This window comes from Orbicella faveolata, unplaced genomic scaffold (genome assembly GCF_042242905.1).
Source record: "Orbicella faveolata isolate gen_17 unplaced genomic scaffold, um_ofav_v1 contig_35, whole genome shotgun sequence".
In the NCBI taxonomy this organism is placed as follows: Eukaryota; Metazoa; Cnidaria; class Anthozoa; order Scleractinia; family Merulinidae; genus Orbicella; species Orbicella faveolata.
The window spans coordinates 17,981,913-17,992,378 of record NW_028301564.1 but is presented as its reverse complement, the minus strand read 5'-3'; the positions used below and the strand labels follow the sequence as shown (position 1 = coordinate 17,992,378).

Below are 10,466 nucleotides of genomic sequence, written 5' to 3'. Positions count from 1 at the left end.
GTAGCCGTTGTCTTAGCCCTGTTGACGATTCGTTTCTTTACGATTCTCTGGATTATCACATTATTATACTAGATTATTAGTGACTCTCTGCTGACATTCTCCTTTTACATTTGCGTTCCAGTTTCTTTCTGTTGACTTCATCGCGACAAGATTCATGCCAAGTGGCACTTAAAAAGGTCCAAGCTATCCAAATATTCCCAGTCAACTCCTACTGTAAATGCCTTTCTCGTGCCCCATGGCCATGAATGGCGCAAAGTGACTTTCAATAAGGCAGCAGCTTCGTGTTCAAAACATCCCGTAACAGAATAGAGTATGTGTCAGTTTTTTGACTAACTGACTGACTGACTCACTGACTGACTCACTCACTCACTCACTAACGCACTCACTCACTCACTCACTCACTCACTCACTCACTCACTCACTCACTTAGTCCACTCGACCGTACGGAGCACGAAAAGTAAACGAGGTCAAGGCGGAGTATCTGTCTTGATAAAGAATAAACATTCAGACCTTGTTTTCCATATAAAGAGTGCCTCTCCAAACATAATTTGGTGTCACCTAAAACGACAGCTTTTTGGTATAAATTCAGACATTTATCTCGCGGCGGTTTATTTACCCCCACTTCAGTCTCAGCGAAAAGCAGATGAGGACGTCCTAAGCGTTTTAGAACAAGAAATACACAAGTATTCCAAACAAGGTAAAATCATTTTGCTTGGTGATTTAAATGCTAGGACTGGAACTTTAAATGACTTTATTGAAAATGATTGTTGCGATTTCCTGCCAGATGATGGCGCACATAATCTCGATAAAAATTGGCCAAAACGAAACAACGGAGATTATACCGTTAACAAACTAGGAGGCGAAGTATTACGATTATGTATAGGAAACAAATTGAGAATATTGAACGGTTGAGCTACAGGTGATCTAGACGACAAGCTAATATCATATCAATCCAATGGAGCAAGCACTGTTGATTACGGAATAGTCAGTGAAGATCTTCAAAACACAGTGCTAGGATTTCAAATACAGCATTTGACGCCTTATTCTGATCACTGTCCAATCGTTCTCAAATTAGCCTCCAGTAATCGTGATATCATGAACTACAACGCCTCAAAAACTACTCGAAGAAAGGGGGCGTTTCCACAAAACAGCTTCACCAAGTTTCTTTGGAAGTCAGAATGCAGAGATAAATTCATAAGTGCATTATCGAGTATTGATATTCAAGACAGGCTTCAATCCTTTAATGCAGCACATCACAGCTCAATAGATGATGAGATTTCACAGTTCAATCAAATACTAAAATCAGTTGCAAAACTAAGCCTGGAGACATCACGTAAAACGCGAAAATGTACGAAGAAACACAAACCATGGTACGATAATACTTGCAGACAACTAAAGAAAGAGCTGCAGAAACTGGCGAAGGAAATAAATCCCACAGCTCCTCGATCACTGCGACAAGAATACTTTACCCTCAAAAAGAAATACAAAACGCTAGTAAAAAAGTTGTACAAAACATATAAAAATCAACTTTTAAATGAAATAAACAATTTGAATTCCAACCGAAGCGGCGAATTCTGGAAATTAATAAACAAAATTCGTAAAAATGAGACGGTCGAAGAAAGTTGCGATATTTCGTCAGAAGATTGGATAAAACACTTTCAAAACCTTTTATATGACGAATCTCAAGAAACGAACGCAAACGTCATATTTCCAAACAATCCTGACCAAACAACAACTATGACCGATGAAATTTTAGACGCGCCTATCACTGCAAAAGAAATTCATGATCAAATATCTAAACTCAAAAATAAAAAGGCATCTGGTACGGACACCATCCTGGATGAAATGATCAAACATGGGCGGTATTATCTCATGCCTTCTCTAGAAAAATTATTCAACGACATCATTGAAAACGGCATCTTCCCAACTGGATGGAACATTGGTGTTATAAAACCAATATACAAACAAAAAGGCGATAAGAAATCTCCAGCCACTTATAGAGGAATTACTTTAAGCAGCTGCTTAAACGCCTAGTCCACCACGGGCTCAGTTTGACAGGAGAAAAAGAATACATCTGCCATGCATAAATAAACCGTTAGTTGGTTTGTCAGCTGCGATATTTTATCTACTACACAGTACTTATTAACAAATTTAAAGACACTCGCGCCGACAGCGGGTAACTCGAAGAGAGGTAATGGTAAAGTCTGCGCATACGAGCCAAGTGGCCCATCCGGCCGGCGCTTATCTCCGGTTTCTGTGTAGCATGAAGCGACGAGGAGTATCTCTACTCCCCCACTCCCCCCCCCCCCCCCCTGAATTAGATGCTAGTCTATCGCAGGTTTGCCCCCAGCGTTAAATTCGCCAGTACCCATTTTTACGACTAGATATGGAGAAAGGCACTTTGAGGGTAGGGTGTCTTGCTCAAGAACAATTGCTCACAATATCTCCAGCCAGGGCTCCAAACCGGACCACTCGATCCGAAGTCGAGCGTACTAACCGTGAGGAACCGCGCCTCCACTCGGAGAAAATGAGCATTTTATGTTATTCGGCAGGTGTCGTTCTTATAACACTGTTATGTGCTACCCTCTTTAACGCGGGAAAGTTGATTGTATTTATTTTTCGCTTGCACCAGAAATTGTGAAAGACCGTTTATTACATATCTCTTTATCAAAAAGAGTACAGCTTCTGAATTATCCTGGTATACAGTTTAATATAGTTAAAGCTAAATTTATAAATCCTGAAAGTTGTTGACAAATAAATGTCCTACAGTTTGATATCCCTTGGGGGCATGAACTATTGTTACAAGGCTATAACCTTATTTTATAACCTGTGTTTTTTCTTTCATTCAATGGCCGTGGTTTTCTAAAAGCCTACTCTAAGTCTCAAGGTGACTTTCACATTTAGTCTAGTGCGTAGAATCCAACCGGGTTTAAGAGAGTTCCTTGTCTTCCTTTGTGAATCGATTCATTATGCGTCGTTTCAGTCCTCGTTTGCATTGTGGTCCGGCACACACTATAGAGGGTGCTTGCCCATGAAGCTTGTTTCTCTTATGAAGCTGCAGGAAAGAAAAAAAGACACGTTTGTGAAAATGAAAATAATGTTTTTTTTTTGTTGTTGTTATATAACAACATTGTTTTGAAGGTGTTGGAAAATTCTTTACATTCGGGAACTTTACTTTACATCATTAAATTTGAACCTTGTTCATTGTAACTAAGTTACTAGGAAACGTTTACAGAAAACTGAAGAACTGTTTGCGTTATCTGCAAAATCGCAGGGGTCCCACAGGGATCTATTTTAGGACCTACATTATTTAACGTATTCATGAACTACTTGGCGTACGCAATCAAGCAGTGCAGAATTGTCAAGTCAAACATTCATTGTTTCAAGAAAGATGTTTGTGCTGTTCAAAACAACCTTAATATCGATCTTGAGAATGCCACTTCATGGTTTCTTCACAATGGGACTAAACCTAACCCAGATAAATACCAAGCTATGGCACTTGGCAAAAAGGAAGACGAACTCAACTTAAATTAGCTGATATTGACATTAAAACCATAGACAAGACTTTTCTCCTGGGGGTTGTTCTTGATAACAAATTAAAATTTGACCGCGATCATACTTCTAGTATTTGCGCAAAGTTAGTGCTCAGATAAGTGCTTTGAACAGACTGAAGAATATTTTACCACCTAAAACTAAAGACTCGCTATACCGCGCATTTATACTACCATATTTTAACTATGCTAAAACAAGAATCTTCCCAGAAATTAGTCCACCGATATTAAAGAAGGTCAGTCACGGTATTTTGGCCAGGTACAAAATTCCCTTTAATTGAACTGAAAACCTGAAAAAATAGTAGTTAAATAAGGTAGGAAAACACCAAAGAGATACTTGTACTAATAAACTGTAAAGGAACAAGGATGGCTAAGGATGGAGATGAATAACACGATTACAAACTACCACATTGAATAATGAGACTTTTCAAGATGCACAAAACGTGACGTAACTCCTTTAAGTATGAGCTAACAGAACGACCTTGTGAAATCATTCATTTCAATAGTTTGACTTTGGTCACCTAGACAAAGGATTGATATATCATAACATTTTTTTGTTCGTTTTAAAATTCCTTTGGAATGAAGTTATGAGTTGTTTACTCTCCTATGGATTCCTCCTGCGGCGATTTACTAAACATAAAAAAGCAGTAATCCGTTCATTTACGGTCGAGATTATAAAAACTGAAACAAGGTAGAAACGGAGTTTAACGAAATATTCCTTTTCTTGCGTTTGAAAGACCGAAATATTGCTTAGAGTATGTTATGTATTCTTGATTAATTAACTCTTCAGTTTTCGTTTGAATACCCTCGTCATAACAATTCGATAGCTTTCAGTGCGTGTAGCATTCTGACTACAAAATTGACTATAGCCAGGCTTGCAGCTGATTATTTTTAAAGACATCCAAATGGAGAAAAATTAAACAGACAACTTTTAAGTTTGTCTTTCTATTGTTCAGGACCTTTAAAAGGGAGGTTTGGGGTCTCCTAAGGGCTTGCTCAAACTAATCCAGCTTGATCTGTTCTGATCCTTAAGTGAACTTATAATTAATTAGCAAAAACGTTTCAGGTATGATGACGGATCCTAATTCCATGAATATCGCCAATTAAACTTACAAGCTGCTATTTCCTTTTTCGAAAATTGAAGCTGGCCTTAACATTTTGTCCTTCCTAAAACTACATGGTTATGATTGTTTATCTTTCAGAAAAGAATAGACATCAAATTAATTCTCTACATCACGAAAGTTCAAGACGATATTGCGGTAAATTTAACTCTGGTCTGGTTTTCCAGCACACCATAACTCGAATAGCTGAGCAACTATAAGCCTCTCAAATACCATCAAGCGATCTACGGGTCGCGGAAAGTCTAATAACTTTATCCCTGAGTTCGACTATTGCTTAGCTACTGCATTTGAAAAGTTTGTTCCAACTCCCGCAACCGAACTACAGAGTAAACATGTCTTAAAATATCTGATACCTTTCCTGGCCTCCTTCCACCGTTGTGGATACTCGTAATTGCCATGGAATCGGAAAGTAAGCAGGCTGTTATACAGAGGAGGATCACGACACGCAACCAGAACAGCTTCGCCATGGCCACTTAAACTTCCCAAAAATAACAACGTGGTGATTGAAATATGTTTCCAATGACAGTTGACCAATAGCAATTTGCATTAATTTATAACGCGGGTTGTTGTTTACATTCTTCAGCAATTAAATTCACAAGATCGATATAGTAACTCTCTTAGCAAATAGCCATAAACATCCTCTTGGACTTGTTAGGAATTTTGCAGTAGGTCAATGTCATACCCCTCAGGTGATTGATACCCTTTATTCTCGTTCTCGGTGTTTAGATCGTAGTGATATTTAAAGGAGAAAATGCACGTTGGTCAGATTTGGGAGCGAACGAATTTACTTAAGCGTGCGTAAACGAATAAAGCAAATACCTCTCCGATACCCGTCGCACGGGTAAATTGTTCTCTCGGCGGGAGTTCGAATCCTGTAGCAGTTAGAATCTTTTTGTTCAGGCTTTCTTGGTTCTTTCGAATATCGCTCTGTCCCCTATTGCTCTCTCGCCGTTCTTGCCGATCTCGCATACGATTCTCTTCATATATTTAATATCCCAGAACAAACAACTCTTCGACTTGAAACAAAGCTTAGTTGATTTAAATTCCCTGGCACATCATCTCCAGTGAAAATATTTATTTTACTGATGTATTAATTTGAAATTGATAGAAGGCTGTTTCTCTGGAGAAAGCCTGCGTAGGATTTTGAAGGAAATCAGTGAACTAAAGTATATCGGAGTAGAATTTTCTAACTTCGGCTGAGTCGCTATAGCGAGAAAGACAAATGCCGGTTCAGTGACTTTAATTTGCGTGGATATGCACCCAGAATACCTTTATCAGTCGGCGAGGCCGACGACAAACGTGACATAAGCATTTGGCAAGGGCGAATCATAATGATTAAGATCGATAGTTATTACATTATTCATTTTACATACAGTCTAGCGCTCAATCATGCGTGTTTCTGAGTATTTCATTCTTCGTTTCTTTGATATTCTGATCAATTAACATTTGTTAGCTTTAATATAAAGATTTGTTTGTTTTGGTTGTGCTTTTTGTTTTTCATGGCCTGCCCAGTCGCTGAACACCCACTCCACAGCAGTGACATTGTTTTCCTCGCCGTCTTTTCGGTTGTTTTTTTGTTTTTTGTTCCATCCATTTTGTTAGTTGTAGGTGGCTCAAAACAGTTTCCAGCAGTTAGATTTTGATGGGTCATTTTAACCACCCTTTATCACTTGATGCTACACTCGTGGTATCAAAAACTGCCCAATCTTTGGTGAACACGTTGTTATCATTTTCGTGACACAATAGGTTACCATAGCAACAGTATGACCTACTAAACACACCTTCAATTACAGCTTTAGGGGCTTATAATTCGAAAACGGCACGGTGAAAATTTTTTATATCATCAAATTTTAATAAGCATGATAAGACGCAGCTTTCGGCAATGTTTGATAATAATCTGTACATAAGGTTCAGAGCCACCTTAAAGTTTTGAAGATGTAAGGTGGCTCTGAAACCTATGTGCAGAATGATATCACTTGGTGCCATAGTCCGGCGGCGTACCTCGAAAGTTCAGGCAAATTGTTCCCATGAGATTTGGCACAATGATAGCAGTCACCAGTCAACTGGCGTATGAATGCAAGCGAGGCTGAAGGTGGCCTTATACTTGCAATTAGGATAATACTGCATTGTCCCGGAAAAAAAAAGAAAGACACTAAGATTTTCATGTTGAAATAAGTACTAATAAATGGCCTGTAATGTATTTCAAAAATAACCCCTAACTCTCAACTCAGAAGTTAACTTAGCACGTAGTGCAGAAGGTGAAAATATAAATTGTGAGGTATTTTAGATAATAGGGTGCTTATAACAGAGAATCACAAAGTTTGCTCATGTGGGCTTCCAATTATTGACTTTTATCCTACTGGTGGCTACGATATGGGAAATGGGATGCTGCGGTATTGTAAATGTATTTGCTAATTTGCGAGTATTTGAAATTTACTGCTTTAGCTTACAACTAAAAAGATTAATAGGCTTGGATAAATTTATCCCAAACCAAACTTAAAAACAAGAAATATGAATTTTTCTTGAGGGTTTAGCTCACTATTTGTGAAAGTCATCAAAATCAGGAAAAATTGCACAAGATTAACTGATTCGTTGTATTATACAGAGTTATTTCCTGCTGCAAAGCAATCCGGTTAAAATGTATGCAATCGGTTAGTTGGGAGACATTTGCCATTTTGTGCTAGCTGACGAGATAAGATATTTTTGTTACTAGAGTGTAGGTATCTTTCTATCAATCAGTCAGTCAGCCAGTCAGTCAGTCAGTCAGTCAGTCAATCATTCAACCAATAATATTTTAGCTTCATTTATACCACAAATTACAAACTCACACTATATTAAAACATGACCACCATAGCTCTAAACTGAGTGGATTCCCAAGAAAGCCTAGCTCTCTATTTGAAGCCCGCAAATAATTAGCGGTTATTCCATGAACACAAGTTGGATATGAGACGATAAATAGCCAATGAGGCGTGCAGCATTGAGTTGGCTGTACTCATTTCATATCCAACAAGCGTGAGTGCAGTAATCGTTTTAATAATTATTAAATTAACGATAGAATGTTCCGCCGTTTCGGCAACCTCATGACACCATGAGCAAGGAATGAATAAAAGAGCGAATTCAAAAGAGCCGTAGATTTACATAAACTTCATTTATGTAAATCTCCAGGTCTTTTGAATTCGCTCTTTTATTCATTCCTTGATAATGGCGTCATGAGGTTGCCGAAACGTCGGAACATTCTATTGTTAGTTTTTACTTCCCTGTGTATTCCTTAATCCTTATTAGTAAGGGAAATTAAATTATACATATAAACTTGAGATTTTTGTAGAGCGTGGTATAATTGCTGAATGATATACCATTATGGCTAATAATAATATACATGAAAAAATTACTCGATTCTGATTGGTTGAGAGCAGTGCAACACCAGTGCAAAAAGTGCACCGCCAGTGCAAATTATACATCGTAATTCTGAATTATGATTAGCTGAAAGCAACGGATTATCAAGGTAAGAGAGTGAATCCCCCATATAGGTCCTCTAACTAAGGTAATCCCTTTTAAGGTGGCTCCATAGGGTAATCATTTATGGCGTTGCGCGCGCAAGTGTTATGTTTTGAATGCCGTTTTTGCATTCATATTTACACACAGTCCTCTCAAACTAATTAGATGTAATAAGCAATGTTTAAATAGTGTTTTACTATCATCTCTGTTAAAATTATTGGTTTTAGTCTTGAATTAGAAATGCCCAAACAAATATGTTTTTTTACTTTTTTATGGCTTTACTTGCGATTTTCTTGAATTTCCTTGGGTGAAATCTTCCAAAATTTTCACAGCATATCGCTTCCCGCGGGTCACGAATTTTAAACACCAAAAAAGTAGGGTTTGTAAAGGCAGGTTTTTCGATTTTTGCAAATTTAAGTCTTTTACCGCTGCGAAAAAACTGGTCTTATAGATTTCCCTGAAAAAGGAGCTCCGACTTAAGTAAAATATTTACTACCAACCTGCCAAGTTCTACGAAATTTCACCGAAGGAAACGCGAGAAAATTCACTGTCAGTTTTGCATGTTGTGCTCATGTTGACGTAATAAAATATCGAAAAACGCTGACGTTTTTCTTAGAGCACGCGCAGATTACTTGAGCTTTCGTCCTCAGCGCGCGTGCGATCTTAAAACTATAGGGAGCCACCTTAAGTTATTTTTAGACATTGTACCCAGTTCTTTCTCTGATATTACTCGCGCGTTGCGTGGATGTTTTCGTGGAGGATCTGTTTATGTTTCGTTTCGTTTCGTTCCGTTTCAAAGCAAAGGAAAACCTCCAACGCTATGGGGATGTCTTCTTTGATATTTCAATTTCAAGCAAAGGAGCTTCGGCTCTCGGTATGTTTTAAAACATTTCGAAACTTTAATAGGGGTTTAAATAAGAGACGGATGTCCCCTGCGCAAAGAATAACAACTGAATGAATGGCAGAGAAATGAGAAGACAAACGAGTGCAAAGCAAACAAACGCCCAAACACAAGCTGGGCAACCGAACAAACAGATGGTCGAAAGTGCAGGAAGACGCTCGCTGCCCAAGTAGCAAAAGCAGTTTAAGCAGCAACGGCAACAACGCCAAAGGCAACATCGATTGAAAAACGACTTAATATTCAACCAACGAATCTCGCGAGAATTTAGATTCATTCATTTTGTCTATGCTGTCAGAAATATCCTAAACAGAATATGTAAGACAGCGTCAAAATTCGAAAAAGAAATTTTAAAATTGGCCGTCATACAGTTCACGTTCTAGAATATGCAGAATGTGGCTATTTCACGTTGTTGTTTTGTGACCTTTTGTAAACAACGGCAAAGAAATGAAAAAAGAATTATAACGCACGCTTACACAGCCATTGCACTCGTTGCCGTTGCCGTTAAAGTTTGCTTAATTAAACTCCCTAAAACCGAGCAAACAGCCAAACGAGCTCAAAACAAACGAAAGCCCGGCCGAACAAAAAGACGGCCTGATAGAGTAGAAAACATCTATGCTATGAAACGAAATCAAAACACATAAAATGGCGTTACCGCCATTTTGTCTCACGTAGTTTCGAGAAAGTCGCTTCGGCTGTCCACGCATCGCGCGAGTAACATCCTCGGAAGAACTGGGTACCATGTCTAAAAATAACTTAAGAGGGATTACCTTAGTTATAGAGCACCTATATGTGGGATTCATTCTCTTACCTTGATAATCTCTTGCTGAAAGACAATAGGAAATTTTCTAAGCAATGATACCACATAAAATGATGATGAAAATTTTGTACGGAAACTTTGAAAAATGTTTTCTCGAATGAGAAGAAAGATCAAGAAAGATCTTCGGGCACTTCCTCCACGCGAATTTTTCATGTGTATATTATTAATAAGTAATCCTACCGTTTTTCTCGTTCAATCTGGAATTAATCTGTACTTGTGCGTTTTTCAAAAAGCTCACTCGTGCAAATTAATTCCAAATTGCACGCGAAACCGTATCACCTATACTAATAAGCCAATAAAAACTAAATTGAATTATCCAATGATCCGGTTTTAAATAATATTAATGGCTTAACAAATTTTAAATAAGACAAATCCATACATCACATTAATGTATGGTCAACAATGCATACATAGCAGAGAAATCATTGTCTAAATCTCCAAATATGATAGGCTTACTGATAAGTTAATAAAGATGGTGAATTTTAAGCTCGGCAATGAAATGTGAAGGTGAATTAATCAACATGACACGAGCGTGGGACAAAGAAAAATTCTGAGTCCCCGACAGGAATCGAACCCATGAC

At 38.0% G+C, this 10,466-nt stretch overlaps 1 long non-coding RNA gene and 1 pseudogene across 1 annotated transcript; one reads left to right on the top strand and one right to left on the bottom strand.

Annotated features, from left to right (window-relative positions):
* Window positions 1–363: 363 nt before the first annotated feature.
* LOC149103579 (uncharacterized) lies at window positions 364–2,034 on the top strand (annotated as a pseudogene).
* A 601-nt stretch (window positions 2,035–2,635) lies between these two features.
* On the bottom strand, window positions 2,636–5,184 carry LOC149103578 (uncharacterized). The gene is made up of 2 exons (XR_016202072.1): window positions 5,026–5,184; window positions 2,636–3,055 (listed from the first exon to the last, which is right to left on the bottom strand). It is a non-coding gene; the product is annotated as an uncharacterized LOC149103578 (long non-coding RNA).
* Window positions 5,185–10,466: the final 5,282 nt, after the last annotated feature.